Raw genomic sequence first — 13,035 nt, 5'->3', positions numbered from 1 at the left:
CAAAGAGAGAACAGCTAATGATTTCCCCGACTCCTGAGCAGAATCAAGCAATAACACATTATCTGGAAGTAGGAAGTAGGGTGAAGAGAAAATTCCAGAAGCTGCCTGAGAGATGAGGCCTAAAAGGAAAGCAGAGTTAGGCTGACAGTAGATGTCAGCAGTCGGCATCGCTGCATGTGGGAACACAATGGCACACATCCCCACGCCTTGGAGGGGAATTACTCTGAAATCTGTGGCCGAAGAAACATACCGGGAGAGGATGAGGCCACATGAAGGGAGGAAGGACCTGGACAGAAAGAGCCCAAAGTCACACAGGAGCAGAAGCACCAGCTCTCCCCACTGATCCTGCGTCGCTTGAACTCCTCGAGTTTTGAACACATTATGGTAGTATTTAAAATGAAAAAAAGAGATTGAGGGAAGTTCAGAGGGAAGTAAAACCATGAAGGATGGTATGAGAGGAGAGTTATGTGACAATGGAATTCTTTTAAACTAAAACGTGATCTTATCTTCAGTGACAGTGTTCCTTCACCCACCGCTGGGGTTCAGACCTGCTCAGGAGTCACAGGGACAGGCCTGACAACAGTCTGCATGCACAGAAGTCTCTGGGGAAGAACTAAGACCTCTGCCCTGAGAAGCTTTGCCCGGCCGACAGCACATTTGCAAAGGGTGTGGGGTTCTTCCTAAGGGAAGGTGCTGAGCACCTGATTGGTCTCTGGTTGTTGATGGGAGCAGAGGTTGTTGAGAGGAAGGCTGGGCTGCCATGAGAATCCACCCTCCACCTCCCGCCAGCCTGCAGGTGGGAGAGAGCTGAGTTCCATTGATGGGGGGGGCTCAGGCAGCACTGCCTTGGGACTCTTCCGGCAAGGGTGATACAAAGGTAAGAGAGCCACCTTTCCCTTTGGCAACAGACCTTGTAATGGGCTAAATGATTGTGTCCCCAAAATTCACGTGTTGAAGTCCCACCCCCCACAGTGATGATCTTAGTGGGTAGGGCCTTTGAGAGGTGATTAGGTCTCAAGGGTGGAGCTCTCACACATGGGGTCACGACTATTACAAAAGGGACCCAGAGAGCCCTGTCACTCTCTTCCCACCAGGTGAGGACCCCAGGAGAGGCCAGCTAACTGCTGCCTGCAGCAGGGCCCTTACCAGCATCCAGAATGTTGAAAATAAATGTATGGTTTAGAAGCCAGGTGGTCTGTAGTACTTTTTTTTACCAGCCCCAACAGACTGGACAGCTCCCCACACAGCTCTGGTTCCCCGGGAAGCCACAGCAGAAGCTGGGGGAGGAGGGTCCCCCTGCACTTGGTGGAATAGAGCAGGCACCACACACAAGGGCTCTTCACAAGAACCTTGGGGATGACACCAAGAATGTACTTAAAGTGTAAGAGACAAGGGGCTATTTGGACAACTGAACAGCCTTGGCAAGAGACGCATTAATTGAGCTACAAATAAATAGTCCTTTACCTGGGAGGCAGGCGAGCCATCATCATTACCCCATAAGCAAAGACTCAGCGGCTCTGTCACATCTCATGGCCAACTAGCTAGGAAGTGGGACACACAACAAATGGGGAATTCTACAAGAATGAAAAGAGCAGAACACAGCAGCAGCACAGGAAGAAGAGTGGGGATGAGAACACCTAGAAATAGTCATTGCTTGGTCTGCATGCAGCAGCTCAACAGCCCACCTAGGGAGCCCCAGGCTGAGGAACGTGCGCCCACAACAGCCCAGAGCTGCACACTCCAGGGTGGCAGGGATGGGGCCTTGTCGGCGGCTCTGCTTCAGACAACGGCAATCACGAGCAGAGAAAACGGCCCTGGAACTGCACCCAGGAAGGCTGAGATGCTCACGGAGAGAAGCACAGGAGGGGAGGCGAGCAGGCATCTTATGTTCTTCTGTTGGGCAAAAGCGACTATTGGAAAGTGGGTGTGACAGAAGAACACCATCACGCACAAAGCCCAGCAAAGTGCCACAGCCACCGTGCTGGGGACAACAGGCAGGCCCCAACGCAAACCTTTCTTATCTAGTTTAATGCCAAGCAGCATTTTAAAGACACAGGCACATTCCTTTGCGCATCGCTTAGTGCCTTGTCTGCTGCCTCCCCCTAGTGACTGGAGAGGTGACAGCCTCGAGATTGTCAGCCACCTCTTTCCACCAGGATCACAGGGCCTCAGGTTCATCGGCACAAGTGACCCCACGTGCCAGGACCACTCCCTGGAAAAAGTGGGACATGCTGTGCACTACAGCACCCACACCTCCCGAGACAGCAGGCAAGGGGTCTGGACTCAGACTGGCATTTAAGTCTGGACCCACCATGCACCCCTTTGTGATTCTGAGCCGGTGGCTTAAGCCACAAGCACCCTTTTCTACACTGACAGAGGGACCAAGGCCACCTGCCCCCACACAGCACAGTCCTGACTCAGTGACTTGCCTGGTACTGGCTCCGAGCACGGAGCCTGGTGTGAAGTCAGTAAGACCTTTCCAGATGCCAGGGTGGCATCGCTACTGCCATCATCAATGGCATCTTTGGGGAGGAGCTTCCGGCGCTTAGAACCTGACCCTGTTAGGAGGTCATTCTTCCTATGTCTAACTGAAAGAGGCTTGCTGCCGCACCCACTTGGGATCTACTTTCTCTTCTTCCATTTTTCTCATTTTCCAGTTATTGTTCCCTCCGTGGCCTGGCTATGGCCTGTCTCGCTGTTCATTTCTGAAGGGAAAGAATCTTTCCTGATGCACGCTCAGATCCTTTAAAAGTCTGTCTGTCTATCTCCAGGAACCCAGACAGCCAAGTACAGTCAGGAGGATATGTTTGGACCAGCTTTGCTTGGAACAATTCTCTTCCTCAGAGATTTTACCTCTGGTGACTAAAGAGCAACTACTGGTCATAATTAAGGGCCGAAACTTTCGGGTTCAAAGCAAAGCTGTTCCAAATGTACCCTCCTCCTGGATAAGCAGATGTCAGGATGAAAAGCACAGAGCTCTGGGTCAGCAGGTTTCAGGATAAAAAAGAACAGAGCTCGGGATCAGCAGGCGTCAGGATAAAGAGCACACAGCTCTGGATCCGCAGGTGTCAGGATGAAGAGAAGACAGCACTGGGTCAGCAGGCGTCAGGATGAAGAGCACACAGCCCGGATCAGCAGGCGTCAGGATGACGAGTACACAGCACTGGGTCCGCAGGCGTCAGGATGAAGAGCACACAGGACTGGGTCAGCAGGCGTCAGGACGAAGAGCACACAGCACTGGGTCCGCAGGCGTCAGGATGAAGAGCACACAGGACTGGGTCAGCAGGCGTCAGGACGAAGAGCACACAGCTCTGGATCAGCAGGCGTCAGGATGAAGAGCACACAGCTCTGGGTCATCAGGCGTCACGATGAAGAGCACACAGCACTGGGTCAGCAGGCGTCAGGATGAAGAGCACACAGCTCTGGGTCCACAGGCGTCAGGATGAAGAGCACACAGCTCTGGGTCATCAGGCGTCACGATGAAGAGCACACAGCACTGGGTCAGCAGGCATCAGGATGAAGAGCACACAGCTCTGGGTCCACAGGCGTCAGGATGAAGAGCACACAGCTCTGGGTCATCAGGTGTCATGATGAAGAGCACACAGCTCTGGGTCAGCAGGCATCAGGATGAAGAGCACACAGCTCTGGGTCCGCAGGCGTCAGGATGAAGAGCACACAGCTCTGGATCAGCAGGCATCAGGATGAAGAGCACACAGCTCTGGATCAGCAGGCATCAGGATGAAGAGCACACAGCTCTGGGTCAGCAGGCATCAGGATGAAGAGCACACAGCTCTGGGTCAGCAGGCATCAGGATGAAGAGCACACAGCTCTGCATCAGCAGGCGTCAGGATGAAGAGCACACAGTTCTGGGTCCGCAGGCGTCAGGATGAAGAGCACACAGCTCTGGATCAGCAGGCGTCAGGATGAAGAGCACACAGCTCTGGGTCATCAGGCGTCACGATGAAGAGCACACAGCACTGGGTCAGCAGGCGTCAGGATGAAGAGCACACAGCTCTGGGTCCACAGGCGTCAGGATGAAGAGCACACAGCTCTGGGTCATCAGGCGTCACGATGAAGAGCACACAGCACTGGGTCAGCAGGCATCAGGATGAAGAGCACACAGCTCTGGGTCCACAGGCGTCAGGATGAAGAGCACACAGCTCTGGGTCATCAGGTGTCATGATGAAGAGCACACAGCTCTGGGTCAGCAGGCATCAGGATGAAGAGCACACAGCTCTGGGTCCGCAGGCGTCAGGATGAAGAGCACACAGCTCTGGATCAGCAGGCATCAGGATGAAGAGCACACAGCTCTGGATCAGCAGGCATCAGGATGAAGAGCACACAGCTCTGGGTCAGCAGGCATCAGGATGAAGAGCACACAGCTCTGGGTCAGCAGGCATCAGGATGAAGAGCACACAGCTCTGCATCAGCAGGCGTCAGGATGAAGAGCACACAGTTCTGGGTCCGCAGGCGTCAGGATGAAGAGCACACAGCTCTGGATCAGCAGGCGTCAGGATGAAAAGCACACAGCTCTGGGTCATCAGGCGTCACGATGAAGAGCACACAGCTCTGGGTCAGCAGGCATCAGGATGAAGAGCACACAGCTCTGGATCAGCAGGCATCAGCATGAAGAGCACACAGCTCTGGATCAGCAGGCATCAGGATGAAGAGCACACAGCTCTGGGTCCACAGGAGTCAGGATGAAGAACACACAGCTCTGGGTCATCAGGCATCACGATGAAGAGCACACAGCACTGGATCAGCAGGCATCATGATGAAGAGCACACAGCTCTGGGTCAGCAGGCGTCAGGATGAAGAGCACACAGCTCTGGGTCTGCAGGCATCAGGATGAAGAGCACACAGATCTGGGTCCACAGGCGTCAGGATGAAGAGCACACAGATCTGGGTCAGCAGGCGTCAGGATGAAGAGCACACAGCTCTGGGTGAGCAGGCGTCAGGATGAAGAGCATACAGCTCTCTCTCAAGCAGACACCATTGATATAACCACAGGTCACAGCCTTTATGATAGGTGTTGGCCTCTGTCTTGCTTCATGGAGGAGTCAAGGGTTCACCATGTCCCTTTGGAGCCTTCTGCAGTAACAGTAGGAGAGAAAGTATAGAGGGCAATCAAGAACCACAGAAGCTCCCTCATCTGAGTGCTCCCACTGCTGGTCCTCACCACCTCCAGGGTATAGAAGTCCACAGCTCTTTCCACCACCTTCTCTGAAGGCCCATTTAAAAATTGGTCCTCTGGGATGTGAGACACCAGCTACAGGAGCTTGCGGGCACCTGCACTTCTGAGGTGGGATTAGAGATTCACACTCCAGGGCCCAAAGGGCACACAGCAGACCCCGGCAGAGTCTCAGCTCCTGCAAATCCTCCAGCCTGTCTTGCAAGCACACATCATGCCGGGCAGGACTGTAACAAATCAGGAACCCACCCTGCACAGCCCCCCAGGGGCTGGGGACACTTGGGGAAGCAGAGACCACCTTTACAGTGCTTGGTGTCCCATCTGCACCATCCTATTTGCACTCAACAAATGTCCATTGGATTGAGCAGAAAGTTCTATTCATGGATATTAAGAACCCCTGCAATACTCCACTTTCTCTGAAGATCAGATAAATCTTTTACCTTTTACTGAAGATTTTTGTGCAGAGGAATGACTCTGCACCCCTAAAGCCAATTTTTTGAGGCCTCGTTTCAGCAAGGCTACATTAGGAAAAAAAATTAAAAAAAAAAAAACATAATTCCTCCAAAACGATAAAAGCCACAGTGGCTGGAGGTGAGATTCACTGGGCACCTTCCACATACCAGGCTGTGCTCTAGGCTTGGCCCACACTTGGCCTGTGTCTGCACAGCGACCCCATGATGCAGGTGCTCTATTCTGGATAGAAACGAACACTGAGGCTTGAAAGTTTAGGTCACTCACCCATAGCTACCCAGCGGAGGGGCAGAACAAGGAGCAAAACCAAAGCCTGGTCACTGAGAGGTCATCTGATTACAGTTCTACTATCCCATGATGCAGCAGGTGTCACTGCTAACAGGAATCATTCCACTAAAGGGTCACACCCGGTGGGGGCAAGCTTGGCTAAAGCAGGTAGCATTTAATGAGCAAATGGGAGCCTGGGCACAAGTCTTTATGGCAAGTGTTAGGTAGGGGCTGCCTCGTTAGAGACCTGAAGATTCTGTGACTTTAGGGAGCCAAACAGAGCCAGCAGAGACTCACCGCCTTCAGGCTCTGAGCAGGTCATGGCCTCAAAGCCTCTCAGAGCCCTAACTGAGCAGCTGTGTGCTCCTGGGCATTTCAGTGAGTCTCACCAAGTCTGCGTGTCCTCATCTGACAGTGGGATAATGATGGAATTGGCTTCATTTAGTGGATGGGTAAAATGAGCTAATGAACTCAAAGTGCTTAGCATAGTGGCTGCAACATAACAATCAGTCAGCTCACATTAACCATTATTATTACTGCCATTGCAGTTATCGGTCATATTCAATGAAAGAGATAAAGTCTGTAGTGGGTAATTCTGACATTAATTTCCAAACTGTCCTTGCTGGGAATGGATGAGCAGTCTTAGCCAGAGGAGGCTAAAGGAAACAACTTCCTTTTCTTTGGTTCTGCACGTTATGCAGGTTCCGTTCTGTGGGATGCATAAACAGAATCTCCCTCCATTCCTCCTCCTTTCTCTCTTCACCCCAGTGCCAGGGGTGGCAGAGCTTCCAGCCTGCTCAGTGGACAGCAGTGTGACGAACAGAGCACTCACAGGGGCTATGACAGTGGTCTGGGGTGGTGACCTGGGGCCCAGGCAAGAGAGCTATCCACTGCCCTGCTCAGCAAAGCCGCACCCCTTTCCTTAGTCAGGTCCAGAGCCCTGAATGCCAAGGATAGCAGTTGCCTGCCTCAGGCCACGCACAGGTGTTGCTACAGACACAGGCTGTATCTACCACACCTTGAAGGGAAAGCACTTCTTGCCGTACGCCCTGTTGGCATGTGTGAACAGGGTAGTTTCATCAGGGTTCTCCAGAGAAATGGAACCAGGAGGTCACATGTGCAGAAAGAGATCTAGTGTAAAGAACTGGCTCACATGATCAGGAATGGCTGGCAGATCCCAAGATCTGCAGAGCGACTCAGCAACCTGGAGACCCAGGAGGAACCGGTGTTCCAGTTCAAGTCTTGAAGGCAGGAAAAAGACACTGCCCAGTTTGAAGGCAGGTGGGCAGGAGGAACTCCTTCTGATCCAGAAAGTCAGCCCATGAGTTACATTCAGGGACCTTACTGGGTGAGGCCGTTCATATTAGGGAAGGCAAGCTGCTTTGCCCAGCCAACCTATTTAAATGATAACCTTATCCCAAACCCTCTCACAGAAATACCCAGGATGTTTAACCAAATATCTAGACACCCACGTCCCAGTCAAGAGGACACATAAAATTAACCATCACATCCCAGGAGAGGCTTTTCCTCTCTGAGCTGTGGCTGTCTCTCTCCCAGCCCCTCCTCAGTCTTCACCTGTGATTCAGCCATGACAAAGGCTTACACTCTGCTCCTTCTGGTGGCAAGTAAACTTCCAGATTGAGCGTGAGCTGAAAAACACTTCCTGTAATACAAAGGCAAAGAATCCCGGGGTAAATCCCCTGGGCAGCACTGCCAGGAGCTGCAACAGCGAAAAGAAAACAGCAAATCTCAGTAGCCAGACCCAGTCTCTACCCCTTCCTGGGTGCATCTGGGACATTCTGCTTAATCTTTCAATCCTCAGTTTTCTCATTCTTAAAATGGGCATAATAATAGCACATTTTTGCAGAGAGTTCAGGAGATTACAGTAACAGGAGTAACACTTGCCTCTCAGCCATGCATTCACTCCCCTGTTACTGTAATGTCTTGATCTCTCCGCAGGAAGCTTTTGTCAGGGCTCCTATGTAGTTTGAGTGGGGTTCCTGCCCTGCCATTTCCTCCTACCTAATCACACAGGCGCCTGGGCAGCCTCAGGGCTAATGGCCCTGCTAATGGCCCTCACATGTCGGTCTTCAGTAACTGCTGCAGAAATTTGTTAGGTACAACTCTCCAGAGACTCCTGCTGTGCTCCAGAAGAGCTTACAATTCTTCCCATTAAAAATGAGCATTCCAGGCAGAGCCTGTGGCTCAAAGGAGTAGGGCGCTGGCCCCATATGCCCGGAGGTGACGGGTTCAAACGCAGCCCCAGCCAAAAACTTCAAAAAAAAAAAAAAAAAAAAAAATGAGCATTCCCAAGCCTCCCGAGAAATGTTTAAAATAATAATCAAACCAGCATAACCAGTTGACTGTGTTAATAATTGCAGGCTGTCCCTAATCCCACTCGTCTTGGGCTCATTAAGTGAGTTTCGGTCCCATATTTTAAAGAATCTTTCTTTTCAAGGGAACAGCCAGAAGGTCTTTAGCAGCCTGAAGCCACTCTGCTGGCAACCTGAACCCTGCTTCCTGTTCATTCTCATCCTCCTCTCTCATCAACCTCCCCACTTTCTTGCTCTCCTGCCCCAGTGATGACAACTGGAAACACATTTTACACTTATTGTGTGCCTGGTACTGTCAGGAGCAGTTCACACATACTGAGTCACTTACTTCCCACAAGAAACCTATGAAGTACGTATGGCCATTATCACCATTTTTCAGATGTGGCAACTAAGGCTCTAGCATGTTTGAATAGCTTACCTGAGATCCCAGAACTAGTGGAAGCCCAAACCCACCGCATGTTAAAAACCTTCCAGCTGTCTTTCCTGTCCTCCACTCTCTCACTGCGTACCTTACCAGGCTGTGTCTCTCTGCCTTCTACCTATCCCTGAGCCCACCTCTCACCTGAGATGGTTCTGCCTGACCATCTGGCTGCCTGTTGCCTAGATTCTCACTGCTGTGACCTCTGTGGCTGTCCCCACACCCTCCTCCAGACAAGCGCATTCAGTCTGCCGTCCACTCACTTATGCAACATCACCAAGTCTAACAAAGTACTAACCAGCTGGTATGTGCCAAACATGCAGGTAGATTTGGGGTCACCAGAATGGCTGAGATCATCCTTAGTTCCATGGAGCTCATAGTATTTGGCTTGGCAAACCAAAAATAATACTCAGTGACAAGGGAATGGAAAACTCCGCAACACGGGATATGGGAACTTAGAGGAAAGACGACCAGATTCTGTCTAGTTTGAGGTAATAGGACTGATTTGGACTGCAAATCACTGTACTGGTTTAAACAAAATTGATGGCATTTGTTTTCAGCTTGGGGATTTTTTTTATATATATATATACCCAGAAGCCTGGGGATCCCTGCTGAGATTTCTGGCACTCTTCCTCTAGAGCTCCTTTTGGGTATCCTGCCCAACAGATTGCAGCTGCTTTGGCTGCCCCAGACCCCGAATTCTCCCCTCCAGCTCAGGGACTTGGGTGGCTGCCCCTCCCTGCCCTCCACCACATCCTGGGAGGTGGGAGTGCCTTATGTCTGCCCCCTCTTCCGATCCACAGCCCAGTTGTGTGCTGTCCAGTGTCTGAAAACAAAGGCTCCTACACTTGGTTCCACCTCCAGTTACTGACTGAGAGAGGGTGGTTCTACTCCCTCGCAGCTGCATGTCTGTGAGTAGGTGTTTTTGTCACTGTTTTACAGTTGATTTATTGTTATCTTCTGATTAACCAAATAGTCTTTAGTATTATATTTTATTCCTTTTTTTATCTGTTAGCTATGCCCTCTATAGGATTATTTTTCGTTGTTGCTCTAGAAATTACAATATGCTTCCTTATCGCATGAATTAACATGGTGCTGCTGGTGTCACTTGCAGGAACATTGTGAGACCATCACTCCACTTGTCCTCACCCTTTGTGTTCCCTTTGCCATATATTTTCTACTTACATATGTCAGGAGTTTACTTTAAAATTTATTTACCTTTTTTGGACGAGAGAGCAAGACGGCAGCTGAGTAACAACTTCCTTGCATCTGGGCACTGTGAGTCAGGGGAGATAAGTCTCCAGGCATCTCTGGCTGGTGGGATCTGCCTATAATCATCCCTTTGAGGATACAGGGAGTCAGTGAGAGACTTCTGGATTCCAAGAGGAGGACAAAAACAGTGGAAAACTGGCAAGTAATCGCAAGTGTTCGATTGGTCGAATCCCGCCGACAGTTGTTAAGTGTAGTAGCAGCGAGAATTCAAACTGGAAAGGCCTTACCTGTGAACTGTTTTGGTGTTTTTGGACTTGGTACTCCATTGAACTGCCTTGGGGAGAGCTTGGGCAGGAGTGCGGAGAATTTTGGGCATTGTCTGGGGCCCCAGACTGAGCCGCTGAGCCAGACAGACAGAGCTAATAGTGTTTGGCTATGGGCCGCAGGGAGCCATTGTGAGAGAACTGCCCCAACAAGGTCTGCCCTCAGGGTTGCAGAGCAAGGACCGGGTGGGAGCTAGTAACCTAGTGACTGAGCAGCCTAAAGGTGAGGACTGAGCCACCTTACAGGCCCAACCCTCAGGGGCAGAGTGAGACCAGTTTTGGCACACTGGGCAAGTGGATAGCCACTTTAACAGTGATTCCAGCAACAAGCACTTTCCTGGGAAAGCTTCTGCTTAGCAAGTTTAGAAGCTTAAAGTGCCTTTTAAGAGGGCTGAAGAGTAACTTAGGGTGTCTACCCTGTGGGGTTTGAGAAATCAGTGGAGGACTCCAGTCGTATCAGCATTGTGATTAACATCTCATACCCCAGAAGACCACCGGTTGCCAAGACAATATTCAACAAGATATATATACTGCTTTGTTTTTGTTTGTTTTATTGTTTATTTTGATGCCGTTATTGTTGTTTTTTTTTTTTTTTTTTGGCCGGGGCTGGGCTTGAACCCGCCACCTCCGGCATATGGGACCGGCGCCCTACCCGTTGAGCCACAGGCGCCACCCTATTGTTGTTTTGTTTTTAATTTCAACCTTTTCCATACAGATTATTTCTTTTCTTTCTCCAGTATTCTAGTTCAAATACAATTTCCCATCGCTGCCTTTTTCAATAACTATAATTTCATTTTTGTTAGTGTTTTTACCCTTATTATTTGGTTTTTCACCCATTTTTATCCCATAAAGTTTCCTGTTTGCTTGTTTTGGTTTGATTTATAGCATTTTTGTCTTTCCTCTCTAGTTGGTAGAGGTGGGGTACTGTGTCTGATCAAGTTAGCAAAGAGCTGCTGACCTCAAGGGAACCACCAAACCGGGCACCCCCAAACATTGGGGGTTTTTAAGGTTGTGTCAAAGTACCCTACTGTACACCTATATTGCTCTGTCTCCCTCTTTCTGTGCCTCTCTTCTTTTTGTCTATATTCCTTTTACCCACCCCCTCTCCTTTCACTATTTTCATTTCGTTCTTTCCTTCATTCTTTCCTCCCTTCGTGCTTTTCAACCTTCTCATCCTTCTGGTCCTATACCAAAAGGACTCATCGAAACCTTAGTCCTCAGGCACGGCACCTTAAAGAGCAAGAGGAAGTGAAAGGAAAATTAGGTCAAGTAAACAGATAAAAGAAATCACACATGAGGAAGAATCAGCAGAAAACTCCAGGCAACATGAAGAACCAGTCCAGAACAAACCCACCAAGGGACCATGACGTAGCTACTGCAGAGGATTCCACGAATAAAGACATGTTAGGAATGACAGAAAGGGAATTTAGAATACATATGATGAAAACAATGAAGGAAATGATGTAAACAATGAAGGAAACTACTAATAAAGTGGAAAATAATAAAAAGGAAATCCAGAAACAGAATCAAATAAGAGATGAACAATATGAAGAATATACAAAGGATATAGAAGAGCTGAAGGAACTGAAGCAATTAGGGAACTTAAAGATGCAATGGAAAGTATCAGCAACAGGTTAGACCATGCAGAAGAAAGAATTTCAGAGGTAGAAGACAAAGTTCTTGAGATAACTCAGATAGTAAAAGAGGCAGAAAAGAAGAGAAAGAAAGCAGAACGTTGACTGTCAAGATTATGGGATCTTATGAACAGTTCCAACATACGAGTTATAGGAATCCCTGAAGGGGAAGAAGAATGCCCCAGAGGAATGAAAGTCATATTAGAGAATATTATAAAAGAAAATTTCCCAAACATCACCAAAGATTCTGACACACTGCTTTCAGAGCCATATCGGACCCCAGATTGCCTCAACTCTAACTGAGCTTCTCCAAGACACATTGTGATGAACCTGTCCAAAGTCAAGACAAAAGAAAAGATTCTGCAAGCTGCCAGGAGGAAGCACCAGTTGACCTACAGGGGCAAATCCATCAGAGTGACCGCAGACTTCTCTAATGAAACTTTCCAAGCAAGAAGACAATGGTCATCTACCTCTAATTTACTTAAACAGAATAATTTCCAGCCCAGAATTTTGTATTCTGCTAAGCTAAGCTTTAAATTTGATGGAGAAATCAAATTATTTACGGATATACAAACATTGAGGAAGTTTGCCACAACAGGACCAGCTCTACAGGAAATGCTTCAGCCTGTTCTACACACTGACCATCACAATGGATCAGCAGCAAAGTAAAACCTCAGAAATTACAGGACAGAACCTAACCTCCACACTGATGCAAAAGATAAAACTAAGCAATGCACTCTCACAAAATAAGATGAATAGAACACTACCACACTTATCAATTATCTCAATAAATGTTAATGGCTTGAATTCTCCACTGAAGAGAGATAGATTGGCTGACTGCATTAAAAAACACAAGCCATCCATTTGCTGGCTGCAAGAAACACACCTGGCTTCAAAAGACAAATTAAAACTCAGAGTCAAGGGTTGGAAGACAATTTTTCAGGCAAATGGAATTCAGAAGAAAAGAGCAGTTGCAATCTTATTTTCAGATACATGTGGATTTAAAGCAACTAAAGTCAAAAAAGACAAAGATGGTCACTTTATATTGGTCAAGGGAAAAATACAACAAGAAGACGTTTCAATTCTAAATATTTATGCACCAAATTTAAATGCTCCCAGATTTTTGAAACAGATCTTACTCAGTCTGAGCAATATGATAGCCAATAGTACCATAATGAAAGGGGAC

At 48.8% G+C, this 13,035-nt stretch overlaps 1 non-coding gene across 1 annotated transcript; it reads left to right on the top strand.

Moving 5' to 3' along the window:
- The first annotated feature begins 5,594 nt into the window (after window positions 1–5,594).
- On the top strand, window positions 5,595–5,711 carry LOC128594983 (U5 spliceosomal RNA). Its single transcript, XR_008382679.1, has one exon. It is a non-coding gene; the product is annotated as a U5 spliceosomal RNA (small nuclear RNA).
- Window positions 5,712–13,035: the final 7,324 nt, after the last annotated feature.

This window comes from Nycticebus coucang, chromosome 9 (genome assembly GCF_027406575.1).
Source record: "Nycticebus coucang isolate mNycCou1 chromosome 9, mNycCou1.pri, whole genome shotgun sequence".
Classification (NCBI taxonomy): Eukaryota; Metazoa; Chordata; class Mammalia; order Primates; family Lorisidae; genus Nycticebus; species Nycticebus coucang.
This window is presented reverse-complemented; position numbering and strand designations above follow the sequence as displayed.